Below are 27,229 nucleotides of genomic sequence, written 5' to 3'. Positions count from 1 at the left end.
TTATTATTCTATTTCAGTTTTCAAGTCTTGGACTGTTTGAATTGTTTGCTTCACTGTTTGATTGCTTTTTTTTTCTTGACTTTGTTTTCTTTAAGGGATTTATTGATTTCTTCCCATTTTTGTTTGCTCTTTCCTGCATTTCTTTAAAAGAATTTTCCATTTCCTCTTCAAGGATCTTTATCATCTTCCTTAAGTTATATTTAGGGTCATTTTCTTCTGTTTCTTCTGGGTTAGGATGTTCAGATCTTTCTATTGTAGGAGCATGAGGTGCTGGTGTTGCCATATTGTTCTTTAGGTTGTTGAATGAATTCTTGCATTGGTGCCTACCCATTTCTTCTTCCAATTGGTGCAGGCAGTGTCTTTGCCTTTTGGTCCAGTCCTTGCAGTCAGTGTCTGTGTCTCAGGGATCCTCTCTTGGACTAATTATTACAGTTGTCTGAATCTCAGGGAGCCACTCTTGGTGTGCTCTGTGAAATTGCTGTCTGTGTCTCAGGAAGCCACTGAGGTCTCAGGGGATGAGAGGGTTTGGGAGTGGAGTGGGACTTGGAGATTACATGATCTTATGGAGGTGCTGGAGCAGTCTGCTGAAGGGTTAGTACAGCTGAGGTGTGTGGGGAGGAGCCCAGGGTTTTCCCCCAGAGCCTAGGGCCTAGAGACTGCAGAGCTGGTAACTCACCTCTTGGTCCACTCTGTGCAGTGGCTGCCTGTGTATCAGTAAGCCGCTGAGGTCATGGGGATGGGTAGGTTTGGTAGCAAACTGTGGCTTGTAGATTATAGGGCCTGATTGGGGAGGTGTTGGAACAGCCTGCCTGCAGAAGGCCTGTCCTCTGGTTGCCTAGTGCTGGTGAGAGAGGGACCCGGGGTTTTGCCCTGGGGCCTAAGACCTAGAGACTGAGTTGTCCAGCTAAGGGACTGGTCACTCACCTCTTGGTCTGCTCTGTGCAGTTGCAGTCTGCCTCTCGATGATTTCCTCTTCTTAGAAGATACGGTGAAGTCTTAATAAGTATATTGATATGTGAGATGGAAAGAGTCATTACAGGTGTAACTAATTATGCTAAAATGAGGTCTTCCTATCAAAGAGTGGACTCCTAGCCTAACATCATCATTGGCTCATAGAAGAAGAGGAGAAAGAACAGATGACAGAGTAAGTGTTGAGGCACAACTAGAGTGGTTCTGGCAATATCAATAAATACTTAGAGCTGCCTGTCTTAGCTAGGTTTTTAATGCTGTGAAGAGATACCATCACTATGGCAACTCTTATAAAGGAAGACTATTTAATTGCGGTGGCTTACATTTTCAGAGGTTTAGTTCATTATCACCATTATCATGGTGCAACATGGTGGTGTGCAGACAGACATGGTGCTGGAAAGGTAGCTAAGAGTCCTGCATCTTGAACCACAGGAAACAGGAAGTGGTCTGAAATTCTGGGCACATCTTGAGCATTGGAGACCTCAAAGCCCACCCCCAGTGACACACTTCCTCCAACAAGGCCACATCAACTCCCACAAAGCCACACATAATAGTGCCACTGCCAATGAGATTATGGGGGCCAATTACATTCAAACTATCACACTGTTCAAGGCTGAAGAAGGGGCCATTGGCTTCTTCAGTTTTCACTTTGAGTTACTGTTCTCTCAAACTGCAAGTTTCTGGTAGTCGCTATTTGAAAGTTTATTCATGCTATGTGTTGTGTGTGTGTAGGTGTGTGCGTGTACTTGTTCATAGATGTGCATATGAGGGTCAGAAGTTGACTTTGGCTGCCATTCCCATTATTACCCTTAGATTTTTGATACAAGGGTGTATGTATGCATGTTTGCCCATGTGTATAGGTGCACATATGTCCACATCCATATGGAGGCATTCTTCTTCTCTCTCTTATATTTTTGAGTCTCTCACATGGGTCTTCACTTGAACTCAGAGCTCACCAATTTATCTAGCTTAGTTATCCAGCTTGTTCAATGTGGTTCCCTGTCTCCACTTCCTGCATCAAGGCCACACGCAGGCTACCACACTTGCCCAGGATTTATCTGGGACTGGGGATCTCTATTCCTATTCCTCCAGTTCTTATGCTTGGTTGGCAAGCACTTTGCCTGCTCAACCATCTTCCCAAACCTAATTTTAGAGACGGTGTCACTGATTAACTATGCTGTGTGGCTAATAAGCTCCATGGATCTGCCCGTCTCCATCCTTTAGGTGACGGGGTTCCAGATGTGCACCACCAGGCCACACTTTAACATGCGTGCCGGGGACCCAAGCCCAGGTCCTTATGCTGACCCAACTTTGGCTGGCATTCCCAACCATTATTAATCTTCTATTTTTGATACACATGTGTATGGGTGCACATGCACATATGTCCGCATCCACATGGAGGCATTATTATTCTCTAACCTCATATATGGCGTCTCTCACCTGGGTCTTCACTGGAACTCAACAGGCTTTTTATGGACTGAGCTGTCTCCCCAGCACATGTTTCTCATGTTTTAAACTACTCATGTGTGACAATCCACGTGAGTCCTAAGAAACCAGAGCAAACTTCTAGCAGTCACCTGGATTAGTCTGAGAGTGAAGTTTCAAATGAAGTAGCTCAGGGGTAGAGCATTTGACTGCAGATTAAGTACATGAAAGGAAATGCACAGGCCTCAGGGGGTCATTCAAGCTTGTCCAGCACAAAGGGGTCAAGAGAAACAACCCTTCCTAGCCCCACTGCCATCTGTCAGTACAGAGTCCTTTTCCCTTGAACAGATCTAAACCCCGGCTGAGAAGGACTTTCCCAAGAGTTTGAAGGAGATGGATTATGGGTTGAACCTTCCTTTCATCACCCCCCCCCCCCTTTACTTAACAGTCATGACTGCGCTCATCTACAGAGTGCTTGCTCTCTTCTAGAGTCATATGGGCTCAGAAAAGGTGGTTTCACTGGTATGCAGGGACCCAACCTTCAGCTGTTAGTGACAATGAGAGAGGAATCACAGGCATCGAATACAAACATAGGCTGCCACTCTCTGCCACCAGACACACCCATGTATTCAGCCCACTTGCTTTTATTCTGGAAGGTGGGTTTACTCTTTATATTTTTTAAACTCAGTGCTGTTTTGACAAGACTGAAAAGAACACACAGAAAAATCTGCCTGGCATAACAGGAGATCAAGAATAGACCAGAGAAGTGTCAAGAACCTAAAGTCCAGCTTTTACGTTGATGTGGGCAGCTCAAGAAAGTCCCATGGAGTAAATGACCAATGAGTGGGCTCAGCTTCCAGGCCTCTACGCCAGTGTGGTAGAAAGATGGCGCGCCCTTGCCAGTCATCTCCCTCATCTAGTACCACAGACATTGCCATCTGCTGGGTTCTGTGCAGCTCAGAAGCCTCCCGGAGAGCAGACACATGCCCACTGAGCCAGTGAACACAGGAATAATGTTTCTGGAGCAGGCAAGAGTAGAAGGGCCGGGTGATGATTTTCCACTCTGTAGAATTAAACCGGTGGAATGGCTTTACTGGATGAATACACTGTCTCTTCCCCAAATTTACGGCAGTATACCTCTTCCTCACCTAACCGGCCTGGAAGTTCCCTATGTCTATAGCATCCCCTCCTTACTGATCCAGCCACTGAGTGCCCCAGCCAACCTTTCCCTTATCCCTTATCTACCAAGTGTAAAACGTGAGGCAAAGTTTAATTAACTAATTAATTAATAATGCAAGGTTTTGAAAACATAATTATAGTGGGGATGATTACCATTTTGCAGGTTTCCCAACATTTCTGGGACAGCTGGAAAAGCGCAGGCTGCAAAGGCCGGGAAGGCACTCATTCATTCTCGCTGCTAATCCTCTCTTGATTTGGCAGTCCAGGTGAAAAGCTACAATTTTAACATGCAGCAAAACGGAACGCACGGGTCCAATCCTGACAGGGAAAAAAGCCAAAGCAGAAGAGAAGTGAAGAGAGGGCCTGGGATTTCGTTATTTTGATTTCCTGCCTCCCGTTAAAGGTGTTAAGTCCGGAAAGCAGGAGTATCAATAGCTGTTTTGTTTGCCCAACAGAGAAAGATTGTGCGAGACCCCCTACTGACCCACAGCTAATGCCACTTCCTGCAGGTCTAGAGAAGGGCAGTGTGCTCTGGGCTGTGAGCAGTTTCTGCACCTTGAGGCTGAAGCAAACAGATTTGACAAGCAAGCTCAGCAACCACAGGCTCTGCTCACCCACCCAGAAAGCTGGCAGGAACCGCCTAAACCGAAGGGATTCCTTCGCCTCCCACTGCCCTGGAAGCCAATCACAGGGGGCTATTCGGTCAGCCAGTCGGCCAATCACATCATTTGGCAGGAAAGGGACCAATCATCTCGCTTCCCCCATCTAGGCCACTGCATCTCTAACCACCTCCGGATGAGGGCTGTTTACCAGCAGTGTCAATCCCCAGGAGAGGAGGGAAGCAGACAGCCTGAAGCCAGGGCAGTGCCCAAGCAGAAGGGCAGGAGTGGAGCTGCTGGTGGGAAGCCCTGAGCAGAGCCCCTCTGTTTCATCAAGCCGTTCTTTGTCTACTGGGCCCCACCTCTGTCTCAGGCCCTGGGAATGAGAAAGGCACGAAAATCTGTAAAGATCTGGGAGACTAGTTGAGACAGAGTGCAGCTAGCAAACCAAGTACCTTCACAGAGGTCTGGAGGAGCCCTGTGGCAATAAGAGGCTCCTTAAATCGGCTCCAGGAACACAACCTATGGGGATGGTGTCAGGAAACCCTCCAAGAGATGACACAATGACACTCAGGGGCCTGTCATAGCCCCCAAGCATCTCCCGAATAAGCCCACCTGATGGCTTTGCTAGGCCTCCTGTACTAAAGTGATTCATATTGGTGTTCTTAGCCACAGCCTTGTATTGCCTCAAGTATCTGGAAGCCAAAAAACTAGAGATGCAGATGTAGGCAGGGCTGCTTTCCGCTGTTGCTGTTTGAGAAGCCATTGCATAGTCTTCTCTCTGTAATAGCTCTGTGTACTATCTTTGTCCAGATTCTCTTTTCTTGTAGGGACACTGGCTGTGTGGGTTAGGACTCTCTCCATTTACCCCTATAAAGACAATCATTCAGTCATTTCTTGAAAGTCGGGCGTTAGATAGACCGTGAGCATACAAACCGAACAAGATGCAGTTAAGCACTGACGTCATTTTACGTTGGTTGTGAAGAAGTTCTTTAACTACCAATCCTGCTCCCCAAGAAAACAGTGACTAAGGGCTTTTTTGTCCTGTGAATCTTTGGTGCTAAGCGCCTGCTGACTCAGACAGGATCCTGTCAGGAGGAAGGGATGAGAAAGTCCAGCGCCCATCTCTAGAAATGAGTCTCCTCTCATTCATCCCTTTCTCCAAAAGCTGGTCATCACAAGGTCTCGACAGTATCTGTCCACTGCTCATCAGCCCTGCTCACTGGCCCTGCCCCTGAGATAGCTGATGCTATTTTATCTTTGATACCTGCTGGAGTTTCCTTTGACTTAGTAGGTGAGGAATGGGAGGGAGCAAGAAGAGATGAAAGGGGAGACAGAGGAACAGAAGAGGAAGTGCACATGACTGGTCTAGGCCCTCACCAGTCAGTCCACGTCCCCTGAGGAGGGTCCCCGGTATCCTCAGTGTGTGGTCATGGGGTAAGGCAGTGCTCTGTGATCTCTGAGACAGCACAGTGGGATCTGGGCAGTCTGCTGAAGGTGGGGGAGAATTCCAGGAACCACACCTCAGAAAGACTGACTGGGCATTCACTACCTATCAGGCACAGGCAGCAGGCCAGGAGCCAGAAACAGATGATCGAGCCACAGTCTGGTCTTCAAGGAGCTCCCAGTCCCCTGTGTTAGACCAGGCACACAATCTGACATAGGACAGTGGACAAGTTATGCTCACAAAGTTCAAAGCACAAAGAACAAAGACAGCTGTCCCAATGTGAGGTTCAGAGACATCTGTAGGCATAGATGGTTTTACAGGATCTGAAGGGATTGACAGAGTTGAGCAACCAATGAGGAAAAGCAAGGAAAGGAGGATGGCCCAGTATGGTAGTGACATGGACTGGATGATAGGAGCTTGGGGCATTGATTATGTAAGAAGCATTGAGAAGGCCAGTGGTCCTGGAGCTTAGCTACAGTGTGGGGAGAGAATGGCAGGAGGAAGGACACGATGCAAACAGGAGAGAGTACAGGGCCAGCCCATGGAACATGTTACATGGCTAGGACACTCTCTAGGGTGTTTTAGACTATTCAGATAAGTCCCGAGCTCTTTAGTTTTACTTGAGATGAAGACAGTAATTTTCCAGGCAGGGCACTCGTCAAGACATTCAGTTCTTACTACATACATCAGAGCTCCATTAAAAAAATCCTGCAAAGCTTAAAATGTATCAGAAGTTACTATTGCTTTGTCTAATAAACAGTCTACAGAGATTTTTAAACATGGTGTGAGGTGGTGCCAGTGTGCATCTGAATATTAGGAGTACCATTCTGGAGACAAGGACCCAACTGGGACATTACTGAAGCATATCAAGAAGAAAAATAAAAATAAGTTGAGAGACGGAAGAAAGGTTTAGAAAGTGACTTGCAGATAGAACCAGGGTAAAGGAGGTCTCCACCAGCAACACTGTGCTTGAGCACTTGATGCATGCTGGTGGTTTTATTCCGAAAGGGAATCAAAGGCTTGCCAGGGTGGACAGATAAGGAATGGATGTTGGCCATGTGGAGGAAGGCACTAGTAGATTAGCCATGCAGAGATTCTTGGGGGAGAGCATGTGACAGAGACTGAGTGAGCCAAAACATTCAAAAATAGAGCCTCAATACTGCAAAGAGTTAGTAGAAAATGTATCCTCTTATTTTGAAGTGTGCACATAAAGCCTTCAAGGTTCTCTATACTGTCTTCTGTATTCCCTTTCCTATCTGGTCTGTCCTTGAAATCAGAATAGACTGGTGCATCCTTCCCATAAACAGTCCGTCCCACAGGCTTTATTGAATCACTGTCCCCTTGATGCCTCAGGAGATGGAGAGACATAAGTGGTATCTTCCACATGGGCACACACACATAAAATGTAACGAGAGACCTGGCACATGACAGACCGACTCTCCATTCTGCTAATGCCCTCCCACACTCCTTTGCTTGATGCCACTCACCCTTCAGACTCAATACTCCTACTTTCTCCATGAATCTTTTCTCTGTCCTGCTCCCGTGGGGAGGAAGCAAATACAGATATCTGTGGTGAACATTTCTGTAAATTACACAGGAGATAATTCAATCTCCCAGAACTGTAGCCACCCTGGAGCCCAGACAAGGGGAGTGATGACCAAGGAAAATCCTTCTATCGCCATGCCAAGTATTCTCAGAGCCATGTACTAACTCCCTTAGGGCCCAACATTCACCACAAAGCCCTGGACTCAAACAGGGTAACTAACTAATCTCTGTGTCTCTCTGGTTTCTTTTGCACATCTCTCTGCAGCTGGGTTTCTACTGCACACACAGGCTCAACTTGCTTTACCCTATATTATTTTTAGTCCACCCTTTCTCCTGGGTGGATTCAAATTCTTCAGCCCTGAACAAATGCTTAGCAACAAAGCCCTGGAGGCCAGGGCTGCTTTCTGTTTCTCCGAGGAGCACCTCTTTCTACAGAGCCCTTCCTCTTCAGTGAGTGGCAGTGTCCCTTGTTCATAGGCACTGTACATTGAAAGGTAGATTCCACGGTAGCTGATGGAGACTATTCCCCACTCCCACTCTCCCCACTCAGTTTCCGTGATTTTTTTCAAGAAGCTCTGGAAATCCACAGATTATGCTACTATACATATCTGCATCTTCCAGGGCTCATTTTCCCATACACTGTTTTGTACCAAATCAACGGGGATTGTTTCCACCCCTCCCAAAGATAGAAAGATTTACATAGCCCACATGGCATACTTATGAGAGACTCATGAGGCCTGATAAATCATACACTATTCATTATGGTACTAAAATGATACCCTTTGCTTAATTAAAGTAGCCATATGCTACAGCACAAATCATTCTCATTCATTAAAATCTCCAGTGTGCGTGCGTGCGTGCGTGCGTGTGTGTGTGTGTGTGTGTGTGTGTGTGTGAAGGACGATAACTAGGAGCAACAGTTGGGGGAAACTGGGGGAATACACACAGATCACAGTTAGGGGGACAAGGCTGCACTAGAGATCACTTTGATGTCTCACACCAAACACATCCATCCATCTAGCCATCCACCCATCCATCCATCCATCCATCCATCCATCCATCCATCCGTCCATCCATCCATCAGCAAACAAACAAACAACAGCAACAACAAAACTGATGAGCACTGTGCTGGGTCAAATACCCTGCAGGTTCCAGGCATGATAGCTGCCTCTTGTTCTCATGGAATGCATAAGCTAAGTGAGGCCAAACAGTAGTGTAAATAGACTCAACGGTGATGAGTAGACGTAAAGAGACTCATCTGTCCCAGGCGTGTTGGTCAGGGGGACTTGTCTGAGGAGGTACTGTCTACATACTACTGTAAAGAAGCATTTGATCAGAGAAGTATGCTTGACTTTCCATTGTATTGCTTATTTCCCTCTTTGTGGTAAACAGATCCTAAATCTAGAATCTTCTTTACTTCTTTGCTTATATGAGGATTGTCTTCTTTCTACCCTTGCTCTTACAACTTGATGATAGGCTCCAACCGAGTGTACATCTCTCTGTCTTGTTCACAGTTCTTACCTCACCACATACAGTAACCATGTAGCTCATAAAGGGCTCGGAAAGCCTATACTGAATGACTATTAAGAGACTGGCATGTGCAAAGGTTCAGTACTGAGAACATGTGGCATGTTTAAAAAGAAAATAAAAGGATCTCATTCTGACATTCCATCCCATTCCCACCTTCTTCTCTCCCTCCCCATCCTGATACCCTCTGTCCACCGATGCTTCTCCCCACCCTGATACCCTCTGTCCACCAACACCCCTCCCCACCCTGATACCCTCTATCCACCGACACTTCTCCCCGTGCTCACCTCCCACCCTTTTCCAGAGAAATCGGCATTTCCTACCGATTAAAAGTTTCAACTTCATAAGACTTTCAAAAATTTCATTAGTCTATTTATATATAGTTTGGGTCATAGAGAAACAATACAAAGATTTGAAGCTACTGAGAGCCCTCTAGTTCTGTCTCCATCCTTTGCCACTTTACGAAGCACACTTGAGCAGTTTCTTCTCCATCATCCTATTAAATCCGTAAAGCTTTTCGATGAGACTCATCTCCATTTGTGCAGAACTGGTGGGACATCTGACTCTTAAAAAAGCCCGGATGGTTTTCCAAACCCACTTGTGAACAGAAATGGGATCAAATACCAGTCCATCTGAATCTAGGAGCCTTTGTTCAACCACTGATAACGGACTCACCAGTTCCCATCATCATCTTCCAGAAATTTCTCTTAGACGAGGAGAGGAAATGATGATTATGGGAGCTTACTTTAGGGCTTATAGCATTGTGTGCTCCCTCAGAGGACCAGTGGGTATGTCCATGCAGCCAGGCCCACTGTGTGCTCCCTCGGAGGACTGCTGGATGTGTCTGTGCAGCCAGGCCCACTGTGTGCTCCCTCAGAGGACCAGTGGGTGTGTCCGTGCAGCCAGGCCCACTGTGTGCTCCCTCAGAGGACCAGTGGGTGTGTCCACATAGCCAGACCCACTTTGTGTTCCTCATCTTCTCTTGATCAGGATGGTTGAGTCTCTAGCACTTTCCTTAGGTGGGAGGTGTGTCATCACTCTTGCCTGGATAGCCAGCTAATTCAAGGTCTTTGTCTCAAGTTGGAGAAGTGTTGCCTTTGCATCCTAACCCTAACCTGTGTATGTATATGGTGTCTATAGGATGGATTCTTGAAGTTGTGTTTCTGAACAAAAGCCAAGGCAATAGCATTAGTCTCACATGTTGTTCTAGAATCCTATTACCTCATCCACTGAAAAGTAGAGCCCTTGTCTTAGCCCCTTGAACCTGGATGGGCTTTGGTTTCATCTGGGAGGAGACATCCATGTCTTCAGTCACTAAGTACAGACCTACCTACAAGTCCCTGACAAAGCAGAGAATCCTATTAGAGGGGAAGAAATAGAAGGCTAGAAGGGTAGATAGGAGACAGCCAATTAGGAGAGACTCCTTCTCTCCCCTCTCCTCTTTCATATCTTCCCTCTTCCCAGTCTCTCTCTCTCCATGTCCTGCTCTGTAGCTCAGAGTGGCCTTGCACTAAGACCCTCCCTGACGCTACATCTGCTTTCTGCATATTGGGATTACAGGTTTGCACCATCACTCCTTACACACAGTGATTTTGCCATACACCCACGCACTGCAAAACTAGAGCTCTATGAATCCCAAATACCTGTACACTCAGCCAACTACAGATGGGAAATACACATTTTAGAATTGTGTCCTTACTGCACACAGAGATGTTTATCATGCCATTATCATAAAACATGCAATCATTTACATAGTATCTACATAGTATTTAGTACTATAGATTATGTAGAAATGATTTAATGTATAAGGGAGACTATGCGGAGGTTTTATGCCATATATAATGATACTATGCCATAGATAATTATTTTTGAGCTCCCATAATTTAACAATCACTGGGAGCATCCTGGACCTAGTCAGTCCCCTGTGGTCCCTAGATTCATAATGTGATTTTCTTTAAATCAGATGTGAAGCAACTTGTTAAAAAAAAAAAAAGCAATGGTTTGTTTTTATTTTATGTGTGTGAACTCCTGTGTGTATGTTTATGCATGCTTGATGGCACCAGAAGTCAGAAACAAAGTTAAGGGTAGTTGTAAATTGCCATGTAGGTGCCGGGAACCCCACCTGGGTCCTCTACAAGAGCAGCAAGTGTTCTTAACTATTGAGCCATCTTCAGCCTGCTCCTTACTTTTTTCAAAAACTTAGCCTCATAAAGTCTCAAGTTTCTGTCCTCTGCATTTGCCTGCTAACACGAAATAAGCACATAACTAATTTTTAAAAAGCTTTTGGCTATGAACTCCCTAATATAATTTCCTGTCCCACATGGGCCTTGCTTCAGAAATAGCATATGAGGCCATGGAAAGCTACCCTGCATTCTGAACAAATAAGAAGCCTTTAAAGACAAATAATCCAATCTTTCTTTAAAGAAAAACTGTTCCATTTTCTTTAAAGAAAAATAATGCGAATATAAACAAACACACACCAAAGACCTGCAGATGAAGGGCACTGAAAAGACGCACATAAGCTTGGCTACTGTTCCTGCAAGTCAAGAATGCCAGGGCTTTGGAGCATAAGGTGATATGATGACATTAGGGACATGGGGAATTAGGGACCCTTCTTCCTAGAAATCTAACTCGTTGCTAGGTAATTTAAACATTATGGTTATTCTATGGGTATATGACCAGAAAACTAAAGGAATATTTAAGCTAAAAGGGATAAGGCTTGGAAAGTCCACTCTGTGTTGGGCAACGTTGGCTTATGCCCAGAGCAACAGACACACATGGTTCTCAATTCTGGGAATTTCATGAACTCATCTGAGGACTTTGAGCATCATCTAGTTAATCTAGTGTATTGGTTCATTTTCTATTATTATGAGGGAACGCCTGACACTGGGTGACTTGAAAAGTCAAGGCTTTTATTGTGGAAGCTGGGAAGACCAAGAGTCTGTTATTGGCGTTGGCTCCTCTTCTAGAGAATGGTCTCCTGCTGCTTCAACACGTGTAAAAAGGAAGGGTAAGAGAGCACAGGAAGAAGAAATTTTTAAAAGAACTGCAGTCACAAAAACTACTTCTCCTTGTGGCAGCCTTCTCTGGCAAAGATGCCCTTCTTTTCCTTCCTAATGACCTACTCACCCTGTGATGGTACACAGCCACTCTTCAGCTCCATTCCATTGGGAATCAAATGTCAATAAAGACCATATTAGAAACAAGACATATCCAAACCACAGCATGTAGGCTCGGTCTTGTCTCTGGACTGCTTACCTCAATGTTAACCTTTGAGGTTGCTGTTCTGATGTCAGCATTTTAGCCCTTTCCAAGTTTATTACCATAGGCAGCCAGGGTGGAGCAATACCATCTTATGGTTATTTGAATGGAAAATTCAAGAAACCCAGAAAGAGGAATTCTCCAGACTGGAAATGGGAATCCCAGTGGGAGTCTGTCCCATAGTTTATCTACACGTTCTCATCAATACAGGTAGAAATCTCAACCTGTACGTGTCCGACAAACATGCGGCAGGCATACCCAAACAAGGGCAAATGCATATTAACTAGCAAGTACGTACACGCAAGCCACACAGAAGGAAGCTTTTGTTTGTTAAACAAATAGAGCTTGATTACAAAAATAAGCAATTCTACAGGGACATAAAATCAAGAATTGGGATTCTAAATAGATTTTGGTTTGTAGGTGATGAGATCAACATTTTTTAAGTCAGAACTATTAAATTTGAGGTGTTTGTTGACTCGTCCATAATTAAGATATCATAGAGAGAAGCAATCCATTGAAACAGGGGAGCACACACAGATGCAGACACATGCGCTCAGTCATACATAGAGAAGAGAAGTGAGGCTGAACAGTCTCCAACTCAGAAGCCTCACTAGGCTTTGAGGTATCTGTGAGGCTTTTATTACCACACTTCCTCAGAATCTGAAAGCCAGGGCTCCTTCAGACTCTCTGCTGGTGGCAGGCCCTCTGTCTCAGATGGAGGTTGGAGGGGCACTTGGCAGGGGACACAAAGAAGTTACAGCCCCTCCTCCCAGGTCAGTACTTTTTGCTTCACAAGTAGTGCTTGCTCCCAGGAGCCATAAACAAGAGGCCACTCAGAAGTCAGTGTTGTGAGACAAGGGAGCATTGTCCCTTGGCCTGGGTTTTCCTGAGGCTTGGGTGAGAGAAAGGGAGATGAGAAGGGTCCCTGAGCCACAAAGATCTGGAAAAAAGCTGACACCTGGGGAGGAAAAATTTCCCAAGCAGCTGGCCAAGCAGGAGTCTTCCAAACAGACAACAGTTGGCCCAGCGGTCTTCCTATCTCTGTGAGCTCCTCTCCTTAGCTCTTGCTTCAAGGACCCACCCAAGTGATACTCACCAAGACTGCCCACTGGTTACTAGCACCCTGAGCAGGTGGGATGCTAACTGTAAATAGGCAAGAAGGAACACCTACATAGAGCAAGGTGTCCGTTTCACACACACACACACACACACACACACACACACACACACACACACACACACACTCACACACACCTTTCAAATCTCCACTCTCTAGAAGAGATAATCCAACCTGCCTAACCCCAAAGATCAAGAGTTGGCATGGAATGCAGTCAAGTTCCCTCTGCATGGCACCAAGGTTCCCCTCCCCCTCATCTAGCCACCCACTCTTGGGACTGCAGCCACTGGTACCAAGGGATTTGGGGGAAAGATTAATGATTATGGTAAGGCCCCACTAAGCCTCTTGCCTACATTTTCTACTCAGTGCTAACAAGAGTCTGAGACCCTGCTCTTCAGATTCAGCTTAATACAAATGGGCCTATTGACCTACCATTCTTATTTCTGTGGACCTGTTCTTGGGGGCTCAACAGTGTTTCCCCTTTTGTTAGAATAGTGTCTCTCTCATCACCACCCACTCCTTACCTGTTAGAGTGTTTTAACTGCATGTCACAAACTGACCAATAGGAAGTAGCTGATTAGGAAAAAAAAGTATAGATGCAAAGGACCAAGGAACAGAAGTCTTCAGGATGACCTGCTGGACAGTTCTAATTAGATTTGGGATTCTAACTAGATCCTGAGATAAATCTGTGTTGTCTGACAGCCTTCATGGTTGTATGGTGAGTTTAGCAACCTCACAAGTATATACCCAAAGCCCACAAAAGTTTATTTGCATGGTACTTCATCAAGAACTAGAGTGCTCATTCCTTGGCAACCTTCAGCAGACCTCCTTTGAGAATTGCTGGAATCTAGCATCTATGTTACCCTGTCTCTATGGCTAGTGATGGACTGAGGGCCAGACACCGAAATCAATAAGAACTAATCAGAGAACATCTATTGGTCATGATTTCGGGGCGTGTTCTCCAAGCCATGCTGATTCTAACTCCTTGTGGAGACTTCCTGGCCGAAGCTGGGGTCAAATGCCACCTCTTGCCAGTTGCTGATATTATAAAGACCCTAACCTGACCCTGGCAGCGATGAGTCACCTCTTCATGGAGAAACCATCTGGTGGAACTGTCCGAATAATAAATACTGAAGAGCAACCGAGCCTGCCCTCCTGACGGAAAGCGAGCTCCTGATTCAGGTGCTGCCTCAGGTGAGTTTCAGCCTTTTGTTTGTGGCAGACAGCCTGCTAAGGGATCTCCTTATCCTGTGTGCTCAAGGCTAAGTGCATAAATTGCAAGAGCGAGTACAGGTGGGGATTGGTGCAGGATTTCAGCTCCTGTCCTGGACAAGGAAAAGGAACACTCTGTTTAGGGGAAGAACAGACTTCAGGAAAAATTTGGGGGTTCCTTTTCAGAGAAAGGATCAGGCATGGATTAGTACAGCATGTAGAAAATGCCCAGGATCAGAATGTTATCTCAAAGCTGATGTTTTACCTTGGCAATGAAGACTCTGGGTCAAGTTCTGTGTGCCACATTTTATCCACCAGTTTCCAAAGACAAGACAGACCAAGCAGTAGTGTCTTTGCGCAGACTCATGGAAGGGAGATCACCATTACCCAGAAACCCTTGGAAGACTAACTGAACTGAACCAGTGACATTCAGGAGGAAGAGTGCTTTATCCCACCATGGAGACTCAGACAGCAGCCAAGCTGCCACAAGTCCCTCATGCCACCTCTAGCTGTGCAGTAGTGCTATGGTATTTGAATGCAATTGGTCCCCATAATCCCATAGTCCCTTAATCTCATAGAGAGCGACACTATTAGGAGGTGTGACTTTGTTGGAGTAGGTATGGCCTTGTTGGAGGAAGTGTTTCACTGTGGGAGCAGGCTCTGAGGTTTCATATGCTCAGGATACCGCCCAGTGTGTCAGCTGACTTCCTGTTGCCTGCAAGATATAGTATACTCAGCTATTACTACAGCACCATGCTCGCCTGCAAGCCACCATGTTCCCCACCATGATTGCCTGAACCTCTTAACTATAAAAGAGCCCCGTCAATGATATGTTTTCTTTATGGGAGTTGCCATGGCCATGGTGTCTCCTCACAGCAATAGTAAACTGTTACAAGGAGCCACTAGAGTCTGTTTAGGGCTCTCAAGAATTTATTTAGGTATGAAAGAGGAGTAAATGTTCACTAATACAGAACGGTTTAGACACTGCCCCTGATCCAGCTGCCTTCGTCCAGTCATTCTGTCCAGGGGTGTGGAGGAAACTGTCTGTTCCACTCTGACCACCCAGGACAGCGCGGGAGCAAGAGAGGGCAAGACCCTGCCCCTCAGCTTACAAATTGTCACGTCCACAGACTCTGCCCTCGGGTTCAAAATCCCCAAAAGCCATTGGCTAAAGCGATCAAAATCCCACAACCGTAAACCCTAACTAAGACAAAGGCTTTCCCCAAACTTGAGGCTTCCCCTGGATCACAGAGGGAGAGAAAAGAATTTAGGGAACCCTACACTTTTCCAGCTTTGCTTTTATTCATTTACTCAACGTTTCAGGAGCATCGACTGTGTTCCCATGGGAACATTTCATCTTCACTTTGTATATCTCTGCATCACCATTCTCGTTTTTGTTTCAGAACTATTTTTGATTTTTATAAATTAAAATTGTTCTCTGGCAATTTCACACATGTACACGATACATACAAGTATTCTGACCCTCCCACCATCTCTCTTCTCCCTACTGCCCCGTCCATCTGACCCTCCCACCCTCTCCCTTCTCCCTACTTCCTATCTACCTCAACTCTTCCCTTCAAGACCTTTCTCGTGTTCATGACTGTTCACTTTGTCTTATTTTAAAGGCTATTTGTTTTCCTTCATGCATATGAGGGCATGCCTGTGTTTGTGTATATCACATGCTGCCTGGTACCTGTAGAGACCAGGGAAGGCATCAGATCCCCTGGAAATGTAGTAACAGATAACTGAACAAAGTCATCTGGAAGCGCAGCCAGTCTCTTAACCACTGAGCCACCTCTCTAGTAACTGGTTTTATGAGCCATTGATTTACCAAGGCCATCTATGTGAACATGGGTTTGAAGCTATAACTTGGAGCACGGTAAAGTCAGCAACTGATACACAACTGAAGACAATGATTCCTTTTCTCCCAGAATGCATCCGTAGCCAATAGGTCAGAAGTAAGCATGTGAGTGTCTCTTCCATCCATGACTCACTACAGATAGACTGGTCCTGTGTGGGCTCCAGGCAGGCATGTCTGTGTCTAGAGGATGACATGTCACATAGCCGTTTCTCTTCCTGCTCTTACGAACTTCTCAGCCCTTTTCTGCTATGTTCCCTGTGCCATATTGGGAGTGAGACACATGCCTTTTTTAGGGCTAAGCTCTCAAAAGTCAGTTATTCCCAGCATCTTTTGGAGCCCTGAGTCTGCATTCCCTGCACTCACTACAAACAGAGGCTTCTCTGACAAGGACTGGGAGTAGCTTTACCTGTGGATGTAAATGCTGTACACTGGCTGTGCTTCCATGTCTTCTCTGTTTATTTCCTATGTTGTCCCTTCCTCACTGATGATTCTGACTCTAGCATCTTTTCCTCTCTCATTTCCTTTCTCTCTCTTTGATAACTCTCCCCATGCATGCCAGCTGTTTAATTTTCTTTATAAAATTCATTTGCCTAACAGTCCTAGAACTCACTCCTGGGCATAGAAGGAATTAGACACAATAGGAAAGAGAAGTCAACAGGGTGTTTTCCTTAGAAGCAGGGTCCCTGTGAGATGGAAAATTCTATAATCAGACCCCTGGACAGAATGCTGAAGTGGCAGTGATGAGACCCATGGCTAATGTTAAGCTTGACACCTTTGGGGGCATCTTAGCTGTAAAAACCTGGGAATCAAAAAGGTAGGTTGAAGTGCCCTCCACTAAAGCTTGAACTGATTTGGATCTATGTTGCAGGCTTTGCTTTGCTTTTCTAAGATTTATTTTCCTTTAAGCATGTGTGTATATGTGCATTTGTGGGTAGGTATGGACGCCTGTTGTTGGTGTCTGTAGCTCCCAGAACATCAGGTCCCCTATAGCTTGAGTTACAGGAGGTTCTGAACTTTCCTGTGTGGTTCTGGGAGCAAAACTCGGATCCTCTGCAAGAGCCTAACTTCTTCATCATCTCTCCAGACTATTTTAACTTTCTTGAAGGACTAAATCAAAGCCATTGTTTTCTCTTTACAAGGGAAATCTCTACGAACCAGTTTAAACCAGGAAGAGATTTATATATAGTCTAAAATTCTTCTGCATTTCCCTTTCTAGATCCATCAATTGTTTCCTAGTTGCCAGATCTCAGGGCTTCGTCCGAGTCATTCTCCTTTCCTCCACTACCCCACCCTCCTTTCTTCTCCCCTCTCCTTGGCCTCTCAGCTTCCACAGAATGGCTGTCCTGTCTCTGTTTTGCTTTCTTTGCTGGCGTCTCCTTAGCCACCTTCATTTCCAAAGCACCACTGCCCTGATGCCCCCTCTGTGACCTTGCTTGCCCCTCACCTCTTGCATGTGTTTTCATCTACAACCTTGGTTAATATTAGCATCCACAGTGATGATTCTTTAAATGATACCAAACCCTGCCTTCCTTACAAATTTAAGACCCACAATGTTGGCCATTTGAAAGACATTTCCAAACCAATTAGTTCAAAGCACACCTCGTTTTCCATCCTTACCTAAAGCCTCCTTCTCCAGGTTCCAATAGCACGACTTTGCATTCAGTCAAACCCCCCAAACTCAGAGTCACCCCAGAACCTGTCTTTAGCCACCTTCCCTTTTCACTTTACTTACATAGGCTCCAAGCCATGTTGTTCCTAGACTCCAACATGCCTCATGTACACAGTGTCTCTTGCACCCCAGGCTCACTGCCTTTATCCAAGTCATCGTGCCCTTCCATTAGTCCTGGAAACCCTTCTGATCTTTCTTCTCCAAATCTTATCACTACCTAGACCATTCCGAAACAGAATTGCATTTCTTTCTGGAACACAGATCTAGTTTCCTCTGACTCACAATAATCCGATCCCTTCTGTCACGTGTTTCTTTATCCTGCCTCCCACCTGTTCCAGCCCTCTCTATGTATTTGTATTGTGGCAGTTTTTTGGAGAAATACCACCTGTTGTCTGTCCGTGTCTCTGTCCATAGGGTTCCCTCTTTCTGGGACTTCTCTGTCCACTCATACATAATATTCATGCCCATCCACAAGGGAAATGTAATACTTGTTGAGTGAATGAACAAATGCTTTAAGATTTGGCACTTTACATCACTGTTCCTGGAAAGACCTTTTACCTTGGCAGGATCTGTGTGCCTCTTTGCTTCCATAGTAACGCCTGTGTTCTTTCTTGTATATTGCTGGATTCAACCACAATTTATTTAATGTCTTTCCCCAATATATATTGTGAGCTTCTTGCAGATAGGGTCGGTGGCTTTGTTTCCATGCAATGTCAAGGGCAAAGACTGGGTCCTAAACAAATATTTGCTCAAGTAAAGTAAGATAAATCAAACTAGTGGTTTAAAAAAAATATTCTCCAAATGGCACCTTCCCAGCTCAGATGCATGTTTTCTGAGTCCAAGCCCAAATGAAATGGCGGCAGGGTGGGGGGCGAACATCTGACTGGGGGGGTGGTGATAGAAGGGCTGGGGAGGGCTGGGTTGCTGCTCCTCTGAGAGAGTAATCAACAAACGATTCCCACTTTATCCCTCTTAATAATGTGTGGGCAGCAATCATGCTTTAACAGCAGTAGTCAGAGCAAGTCCCCTCCTGCTCCGTGTGCAAACTGGGAGAGAAAAAGCAAACACTACCTGGGAAGCCTATTCAGTCCCTCTGTTTCCCATTTCACAGTGCCAGCAAGCAGTCCATTGACACTAATTGCCTGGGGGATAGGGAGCCTATCTGGAATTTAAGGAGAGGTGAAATCCTTTCATAAGAAAAACTGCAACTACAGACTTGCATGTCAATATTTATACCCTTTCCATGACAGGCAACGGGAAGACCCAGAGATAGCGAAAACAATCCCATGCCTACAGAGGAAACTGTCAGCCCAGGGTGAGCCAGGAAGCAGCTCTACCGCTGCTCAACTGTATCTGTCTTATGAATGCTAATGCACCTCGTACAGGAGGGGCCTGGATGCAGACAGGGCAATCTGGTACTAGAAAATCCTAGGAAGGCAAAGATAAGAAGGAAGAGATGGGTGGATTTAGAGACTGAAAGATGTGATGGAGGAGGAGAATCAGAAGAGAAAGGGCGGGGAGGAGAAGGATGGGGAGAAAAAGTAGGCTGAAGGGAGGGGAGGGGAGAGAGCAGGAGGGGAAAGAGGGAGAAGGTGTTATTGTTTGCTTTTCAGTTTCACTTGGTTGATGTCACAAAGAACAAGAATGTATACAGCAGCTCTGGACATGGCAATTCTTTATCTGCCAAACCCATCTCTCAGCAAGGACAACACTGCCAACTATGTGCATGGGACCAGGAACACCAGAGAGCCAGTGTGGTGTGGCAGATGCTGAGAGAGCTGTACTGAGCCCTTCTGAGGAGAGGAGTGGTCTCGTGCAAGAAAAATGGCAGCTGGGAAGCAGTTAAATGTGAGGGTAGCACACAGGATGCTTTTCAGTGCTTTCTTGAATTATCTTGGAGTCATGCACTAGAGCTGTTTTCACCTAGCACTGGGAGTCTTGAAACTGAGCGTTTAAAACCCTAAGCGGCAGCCCCATCCCTCCATTCATTTACTACATATACATCCTTTGGACCACTATCGGTGGCATGAATAATATAGCAGTCATCCATTGGGAAGATCATTAGCTTGTTTTCCTCTCTAAAGCTTGGCTGTAATGTTCTTTTCCTGCGAGTGCACTCACACAATGAGCAGATGGGCCATATGAGGACCAAGCGCTCGTGAGATTTCTCAGAGCTGAGAAAGCGGGGTACGAAGGGCCAGGGGAGACTTAAACCACACCAAGGCAGAAGCCTCTGCTGCAGTGTGGTGCCAAAGAGGCTTCACTGAAGAAGCCTCGTCGAGCCAGATATCCTCACACCAGAACTCTCCACTAGTAAGGAAGCTTATTACCGAGACATAAACAGACATGTTAGAAAGCCGATAACAGGGTTCATTAAAAAGAAGCACATTTCAGAACACTATCAGGAATTTCTGAATTTCTGGACCTCCTGGTAGAACCTGAGGCCATCTAAATATTTAAAACCCAAGAGAGTAAACATCATATATGGCTTTTGTGTTATTGTATTTTATATTGTAATTGTTTGAAAACTTATTTATGAAACTGATGGCAGCTGCAGCCTAGTACAAGTAAGCCAGAGTATCTCAGAGAAGGAAAGACTGTCATCCACCGGGCTCCTGGCTCTACTGCTGCAGCCCCATCCCTTATTTCCATCTCGACTCCCACTTTGCCACTTTCTGAGAACTGATCCTTCCTCCATGCATTGGTTGCTATAGACATGGACCAGTTAGGCCAAGAGCATTTTCTCTCTGGTGCCGTAAAACTGGACGGTGGAAGATGGCAAGACTCAAACTTGGTTCATCAGACCCCTTTCTAGGCTTGTGTAGTTGATACACAAAAGTTGTACATGGTTAGTTTGTAATTTGATAAGATTAAACTATACATACACCTATGATATCCTCACCATAATCATGGTTATGAACACAGCTTTTTCTCTCAAAAGTTTATTTGTTCCTGTTATTATGTGGTCTTTCGTTTGGCACTGTGTGTGTGTGTGTGTGTGTGTGTATGTGTGTGTGTGCACCTGTGTGTATCCATATGCATGTTATAGCTTTGTATGTTTAGGTCAAAGGACAATCTTGGGTATCTGTCCTCACCTACCTCATTTGAGACTCTCTCTCTCTCTCTCTCTCTCTCTCTCTCTCTCTCTCCCCCCCCTCTGTTTTTACCAGTCTAGCTGACTCTCAAGCTTCTGAGGATTCTCCTACATCTGCTTCCCATCTCCTGTAAGAACATCAGGATTAAAGTTTCCTATGCTATGGGCCCAGGTTTCATATAGGTTCTAGGGATTTGAACTTAGGTCCTCACGCTTGTACAGCAAGTTGTTTTACTCACAGAACTATTTCCCCAGCCCTGCTTTTGACAGTGTCTGAAATGAACAAATGATCTCTAGCTGTTGGCATATATATATATATATATATATATATATATATATGTTCTACAGCAGCTCCCTAGATCTCACTTATGGAACAGAAATGAAGTCTTAACATATTAAACAGTGACTCCCTACTGCTTCCTCTTCTCTGTCCCTTGTCACCACTATTCTCCTTCCTTCTGCTCTGTGCCTGAATGCTCTAGATCCATCATAGAAATAGAGTCGTGTAGGATTTGTCTTTCTGTATCTACTTATTCCATCAAGTCTCCTGTTCTTCACATTCACTCATGTGGTCATATATGAGAGGTTTCTGTCTTTTAGAGACTAAATATCCCCCCATCTCTCTCTCTGTGTACCATATTTTCTTGATCAGATTGTCCATTGTTTATACTGTTTCTAGATTCTGGCTAGTTTGATGATTTGATAAAGATTCAATATCAAAACTATACACAAAATTCCTAACAAGACAGCAAGAAGCAAATAATCAAATTAAAAATAGGTGAAAAGTTTTAATAGACTGTTCTCCAAAGAAAAAAATAAAGATAACTGAAAAGCTATATGAAGGGTGTTCAGTGTTATTAATTGTCAGGAAATGGAAAATTAACAGCACAATGAGATATTAACTCCCATCTGTTTAGATGGCTATTATCACCATCACACCCAAAATAACCTTATAAGTATTTATGAGGATGTGGGGAAACTGGAACCCTTATGCACTGTTGGTGGGAATAGAAAATGGTGTAGCTACTATGGAAAGCAGTATGGAGGTTCTCAGAAAACTCAACACAACTAGAACCATCAATGACCCCACTGTTTTCATTCCATACAGTTATTAGGACGAATAAAAAGCCATCCCAAAGAGCTATTTTCCCACCCGTGTTCATGCAATGTCTCTTTTGTCTCCCTTGGCTTGTTCTTTCTGTCGCAAATAATGTAAACCCTACATCATGCGTGGCCATTGGTGCAGTTTGAAAAGATAGAAAAGTATAATTCAAGATACCAAGAGGATACCCCTCTCCCTAAGAAAATCCAACCTCCTTTCTTCAGGGAAGAGTGGGACTCTTGAAGCATTTCAATGACTTGTGACCTTAAGAGCATCCCAGTACTGTATTAAATGTATACTGAAGAGATATCAGTGCTCTCTTTGAGAATAGTTATAACATGGTCCGGATGACTTTTTTCCTTGAGTTTAGGTCTTGGGTGTCATGCCTTTGTAGATATTCCCACAAGTGGGATCTATCTTTTCAGTTGAATCTGCTTTGTATGACTTGGTTTGGCCCAGAGACTAGACCACAGTGATGGGACTTGGATTCTGAGCCTTGACTTCAGGATTCTTTCTACGCTTCTACTTGCTGTCTTGGGATGCTGTAAGGAGACAAAGTCACTCAAGTCAGAAAGCCCCTTGTTCCAACCAACTCTTCTTGGTTGGCCAATAGCTATCCACCCTCCCAAAATATGTGAAAGATCAGCTTAGATCTCTAGAACTGGATTCCTGGCCTACAGCTGACTGCTAGCAAATAATCAATTATAGAAGTGTCCAGAAGATTTATCAATTTTCCAGCTCATTAACTGTGGTTCTTGACCCACTCATGAAGTATGGAGATTGAATATAGGGACCATGACAATTTTGGCAAGTCTAATCTAAACTAAAACTAAACTAAAATTTAATTTTAATTAAATTAAAATTTAATTCAAAATCAAACACATAATAGATTTGAGGTGCTCCTAGTAACACTCTCCAGTGACATATTGCAGGACCTCAATGCAGTCCATAATGCATCACATGACCTCATTGCAACCCATGATGCACCATTCTACCTCACTTCAGCCCATGCTACATCACACAGCCTCACTGCAGCCCATGATGCCATCACACAGCCTCACTGCAGCCCATGATGCATCACACAACCTCACTGCAGCCTGTGATGCATCACATGACCATATTGCAGCCCTTGATGCATCACACAGCCTCACTGCAGCCTGTGATGCACCACATGACCATATTTCAGCCTGTAATGAATCACACAGCCTCACTGCAGCCCGTGATGCATCACATGACCTCACTGCAGCTGTGGTTCTGAACACATGTTGTGCCCTATGTACAATGCATGTTATCGCCCCACACAGTGCCAAGGAATGGTGCCTGAAAGAACTTAGTTCAAACTCCATGTCATGAATTTGTACTTTTTTCACTGGATATTGAAGTGTTCTGTTCTTGTAGAAACATAATGGTTTAATTAGAGAAAACAAAGACATTTTATATTTTCCTACCATCATTCCTCGGTACATATAAATCAGATTAGTGTATCATTGGGCTGTTTGTGTTTGAATGTTTGATTTCCAAGATTTCTGTTGGAGCTATTGATTTGAGGTTCATTAAAAAAATCACTCAATCAATTTTGGGCTTAGTAAAGATTAGGATAGAATTTCCAACCATCTCTGAAATAGCCCTAAACATATTTCTGCTATTTTGTATCACACATTCATATGGCATAACATTTTCAGCATTGGTAGTTATAAAATCTAAAATTTGATCTACTCTAAAAGCTTTGAAGCATCCAATATACAACCAAGAGTGACTTCTCTAAAATCAAACAAGCACACTGCATTCATTAGTGTGCAAATTTGGTTTTGTTTTGTTTTTTCAAATTGATAAAATCAAAAGCATACTAAAGAATTGTCTTAAATTACAATTTTATGATTTATTATCAGTAAATGTCTTATTTGCATGCTTATTTTTATATACTTATGTGCCCAGAGTTAACTAAAAAATTCTCATGCATAACAGAGGTCACAAGAGAAAAAAAGTTTAAAAACCCTTGACCCCGCTGATTTGTAGATTCATGAATCATAACACATACTAGTTTTAGCAGCTGAGTTTGGGAGTGATTTGTTATGCAGCAGAAGCTAACTGAAACATTGATTTTTGAAATGTCAGCCTTAGAACACTTAGAAGGCACTCAATGTATCTTCCTTAAATCACAGTAGAGAGCACTCTGTGAGAGAGGACACTGTCTTAGCTTCATGTCCCCATTGATCCAGATAGAGGTGTAACTGTCCTTATGAGAAAGAAGAAAAATCATGCTTCCTTGGGGGGGGAGCACTGTTGTTCCTCCATTCTGCCCCTCCATCCTCTGTCTTTCATCAAATTGTTCTATTACTCCACACCTCGAGCCCAGCTTTCATGTAGATCATTGTGTGCAGGGACCTGATCAATATTCTGTCTCCTCTATGCATAAAGACAAAAAAATACAATGTCATAAAATAGTTTCTCTTGAGATTAGCTAACATAGAATAAGCATTCTGCTACTTGCAAGAGTAAGATGAACTGTTGGATATATAGTGACACTGAATATTTCTGCTCATTGGCCCCCACTTGGATTCCACTCGGTAACAGAAATCTGGACTCAATCAATAAAGCACTGACCTGCCCAATGTAAGTTAAATACCACACTGGATGCTATGATGGCAAACTGACAAAGCCGGTATGAAACAAGGACCCCAGGAGCGATCTCTGCCAAGTTCACTACTGATTGGAAGCCAGCCATCATGTATTCCAACGTTTATCTTTACCCTGGCTCAGAAAGCCCCTCATCACATTGCAGAACATTTAGATGCCCTCCCGCCACAGTCTCTGCTTCTAGAAGACCACATGAGATGGCATTTCTAGTTCCTTAGGTAGGAGACAAAGCAGAATTAAAATTCAGCAATTAAGTGCTAGGATTTTTGCTTTATGTAAAACCACAGCCACGGTGCAGTGTCCTCGGGGGGATTTACTGTGTGTGTTTATTCAATTTAATTTGCTTATCTGTGTTTCAATTTTCCATGAGCTGTGTTTACTTTTTTTGCAGGTCCAAAATCTCTCAGAGATATAACTTAATGAAAAGTAGTAAAGCCCTTCTAAGGTGTGTAAGAGGCTCAAGTCATGAGAGGCAGAAGTCATTATCTTTTGTGGAGGCGGCAAATGGTTGTCTGAAAATGAGCTGATTCGGGCGATGTGTATTATAATGGAATGAATTACCGACGAAGTGCTAAATTACTGGAAACGTCCTTGTTACTTATTAGGATGGGAAAAATAAAGGGTAAAGCACATTGTGATGCCTCCTTTGAGGCCGGGTCTGGAGCGAACAGATGTGAAAGCCTGTAACCAAGCTCAACCCACAGCCATCCTTGTCAGATACAGGGTTCCTAACACCTGAGACAGACACTCCAAGGAGGAGTTTTTGACCTTGCAAATTTTAAGCAGGTAGTGAGGGTGTCAGTAGATCCCTTTTGGTATCTAAAATGATTGGCATTGCCCAACCATCCAGTAAGTACCAGTTTGTATTTTAAGAGCTTGGGAAAATAAACCTGGAAATAAAGAAAAATGGATAGAGAAGGAAAAAATAATATGAAGACACACCACTAGGGCAATGTTCAATATCATCTAATTTGAAAATAGCCACTTTTAATTAGAGTATAGCATAGATGACAGGAGGAGTGTTGTATGAGCTTTCTGCATTTGCCACCTCCCTCTCCAACCTTCTGTATTTGTAACCTTGTTCTAGAACTCTCTTCTGGCCTCATTATTTGATCCCCAAGTCCTTGTCCAGTTATACATCTCTTTCATGAATTTACAATCCTAACTCAGACTACTCACCCCTTGGGAGAGTTGAGCTTAAGGTCTTTTCTATCCTGTGGTAAAATGGGACACAGGTTGAGAGACAGGTCCCAGTGATAGCCCAGAAACTGCCTTTCATGAACCTGTTTTTTTTCACTGATCTAACTGTACATATGGAGGTTTCAAATCCAAAAGATAAAAGGCAAACTCTTTATTCTTAAAATCTTTCTTCTAGCTGGGGGAGGATATAGAAATCCAATTATGAAATCGCAAAATTTGTTTTAAAAAAAGTACATAGTCAACATGTTACAAAGACACTGGAAACAGAGCTGTCACTGTGACTGGGGTGAGACAGGAAAAGTATCCAGAAGAAAAGATAGTGGAGTAACCTTCAAGGGTATGTCAGTGATCACAGGAAGCCAAAGCCCTCTGTGGCAGATGTGAGCATCAGGCAAAGATGAAAGTGAGCAGACTCCAAGGAAGGTGTCAGAATGGAGCACTGTTTGCCATGACTATGAGAGGGCACACATGCTCAGTAGAGTCTAGGAAGTATCCAGGAGCCAAGTGATGATGGGCTTTCTTTGTTGGGTTAAGAGGATGATAGTTAGCCTATAGGCCATCAAGAATATCCATGGCCTGTAAATAGAATAGTTGCCATACTCAACTAATGCATGCTGGCTCACTCAGCCTGGTGAGTGGTTCATGGGGTGGAGAAGCAAGAGGCAAGATGGGTAGCTCAGTGACATGATTTTAAGAGATCAAGTCCAAAGATTTACAGAGTGAAGTGTTACAAGAACCCTGAGATTAATCTGATATAAGCTGGGTAGGATAAGAAGATGTTGCATTACCCCTGAGTGATAGAAATATAAGGACTCTTGGAGGAGTCCAGAACAGAAGGGAGATAATAACAGATTTTTGGTTTTGGACCAGTCCTCTCTCCAGTGCCTATGAAGCAACAAAGCAAGGATGTCCATCCACAATAAGACACCCTACTGTGAAGCTGAGAGTCTCAGTCTATGGAAGTCCTATGAAAGGTACCCATAGTGGTGAGGGAATAGGAACTAAGAAGATCAGCCAGATAGAATGTACAGGGTGAAAATGAAAGGCAGAGTAATATGCAAGGAGCCTTACTAAAGAGTTAGTGAAGAAATGACTAGGAAGGGACAAACTATGGGCTATGTCAGACCCAAGAGAACTGGAGGGGAGAGCCCAAAAGCCTGGAATGAAGACTTTCCCAAGGGAGCAATGAGCAACCTCCACACGGGAAAACAAATCAAGTACTAATTGGGAAAACCTTCATCAATTCTGGCATCTAGAGGGTTATTGATGACTTCTTTTTTTTTTTTAATTTTTTTTTATTGAGAAAAGGAAAAAAAAACAAGTTAACAAGTTTCCACCTCCTCCCAGACTCCCATTTCCCTCCCCCTCCTCCCACCCTTCCCCCC

This window comes from Microtus ochrogaster, chromosome 5, assembly GCF_000317375.1.
Source record: "Microtus ochrogaster isolate Prairie Vole_2 chromosome 5, MicOch1.0, whole genome shotgun sequence".
Classification (NCBI taxonomy): Eukaryota; Metazoa; Chordata; class Mammalia; order Rodentia; family Cricetidae; genus Microtus; species Microtus ochrogaster.
Note: the sequence above shows the minus strand (reverse complement) of the source record.